The 2360-nt window shown below is 37.3% G+C and overlaps 1 protein-coding gene across 1 annotated transcript in view; it reads right to left on the bottom strand.

Annotated features, from left to right (window-relative positions):
• The window catches only part of FBXL4 (F-box and leucine-rich repeat protein 4), a 74592-nt gene that overhangs the window by 42315 nt on the left and 29917 nt on the right, over positions 1-2360 (bottom strand). The window lies entirely within an intron of this gene.

Consider the following 2360-nt stretch of genomic DNA (forward strand, 5'->3'; position numbering starts at 1 on the left):
TAACAGACAGTGGAAAACTTCCCAAGTTGAAATAATGAATGATAGAATTTTTGAAAGTGCAATAGAGATAATGACCATACCTATATTACCTTTCTGGCTTCCTCTTTCTCTCTCTCAAGATTGCTGTATTGCAAATCTTTATTCTGAGCAGATTATTTGATCAATATCCCCATCCCTACCTAAATTTACAAGATCTATACTATCTACCTTTTCATAATATCTATATCCCAAAGAACAGAAGCAGTAGCAGACTCAATTAGCTGAACACAATTCTTCTTTCCTTAATGCTCCTCATGTAAGTTTTATTTTAATGCATGACTACATACATGTTTTTGTCTTGGTCAACTATTTATTCATCTCAACTGTGACTTGAAAGAACTCAGCTTCTTTACTTCCTGCAGCCTATTCATTCTACATTGTAAAAGCTCATAAAGTATTTTTTAATATTGAGGGTTTTAAAAGAAGACCTAAGTTCACATAAACAATCCCGAACTAGGTCTCCTGCTGTGAGAAAAGGAGTCTCTGGAGACAGAAATAAATTGCTTATCCTTATGAGGTGAATTAATTTGTCCAGAGTAATACAAGTACATAAGAAGTAATTTACTAAATGGTAACTTGTACCCTAAAATAATTAACATCCCATGAATGTGCGATTTAATCTGAGTTGACTCATCACAAAACAAAAGGCATTAATCCTCACAACTTGCCTGAAATATAAAGGTAAGGGGAGAATTAGACATAAATATCCATGGCTTCTGTTTTCTAATCTTATGTTTTGTTAGCTGATATTCACTAAGTTTTATAAAACAGCATATTTAAGATAATTTTAATCCTAAATAACCTAGAACACTATTTAATATATCTGATCCAAAACAAAGCCATTAAGAACAAAATTTCCTGCTTAAGTGTATATGATACCATATATAGTCTCCCCTGTTTCTCTATATATATATTTTTAGTTGTCCAGATCATTTCTTTCTATTTTTTTTTAGTAGAGACGGGGGTCTCGCTCTTGCTCAGGCTGGTCTCAAACTCCTGACCTTGAGCGATCCACCTGCCTCGGCCTCCCAGAGTGGTAGGATTACAGGCATGAGCCACCGCGTTCAGCCTCCTTAAAACTCTTGACATTCCTCTTCTAACTCCCTCTCCTGGATCGCCTCCAACCTGTCTCACTCCTATTTCCTTTGCTAGTTCTATTAGCTAAACTGCAGTCTGCATCAAGCACATTCATTCATTCAACAGACATTTAGGGAGCTTTTACCATGACCCAGGCACTGGAGAAATAGCAGTGGACCAAACAAAGTCCCTGCTCTCATGTAGCTTACTTACCTTTTGGTGAGAGAGGGAGACTATAAACAAATAAATGAGTAAAATAATAAGTAAATTAGAGCATGAAAAGTGCCAAGGAGGAAATAAAAGCGGGAAAGGGCAATAGAAATCATCAAGGGTAGACAGAGTGGTCGGAGAAATCTCTGTGAAGTGGTGAGGAAAACCCTGAAGGAAGTGAGAGGGTGAGCAAAGCAGGTATCTGGAGGATGAGCACTGCAGGCAAAAGGAAAGGCAAGTGCAAAGGCTCTGAGGCAGTATAACCAGTAGAATAAGAACAGTGAGAACAATGATGCAAGAGGCACAAAGTGATGGGACATGAGGAATAGACTAGAGAGGGGAGGGGCCAGTTCATATAGTGTGTGTCACTACAAAGACTTCAGCTTTTATTTTGAGGGAGATAAGATTCCTAACATCAGAGATTTTGAACAGAGGACTGATACAACCTCCTTGTGCTTTACCAGGATCATTCTGGTCTTTGTGAGATGAACAGATTGAAGAGGAACAGGGGCCAAAACAGGGGGACGCTCAGGAAATCACTGCAGTATTTGGGGAAGAGAGGATGGCACACTGGATCTGGGTGGTAGCACCAAATGTGGGGGTAAATATTCAGATTCTGGATCTATTTCAAAGGTAGCCAATGCATACTAAATTATGACATACCTCCTATATACTGAATTGAACTCTGGCATCATCTATTCCCAACAATTATTTTTCTCTTAATTACAATTCCTAACTTATTAATTTTTTTAATATTGAGTTTTATAAGCTGCCTCAAATCCTTTGGCAATTAAGACAGTTCCTTGGTGCACCCAGTACTTAGAACAATGTCAGGCACATAAAAAACATTTGATGAGAGTTAGCTGAGTGGATCTTCTACTTATGAAAATTCACTTGATAAATTTAATTTTCTTTTATTCTTGAACAAACTAAGTTCTAGTGACTCAGGGTAGTTTTCCCTTAATAGGATCAATCTGTTCCCAAGAAATATTATGAAATTAACATTTTTACCTTACTTTGAGTATACCTAGTAG

Source organism: Propithecus coquereli, unplaced genomic scaffold, assembly GCF_000956105.1.
Source record: "Propithecus coquereli isolate 6110/MARCELLA unplaced genomic scaffold, Pcoq_1.0 Scaffold74, whole genome shotgun sequence".
Lineage (NCBI taxonomy): Eukaryota > Metazoa > Chordata > Mammalia > Primates > Indriidae > Propithecus > Propithecus coquereli.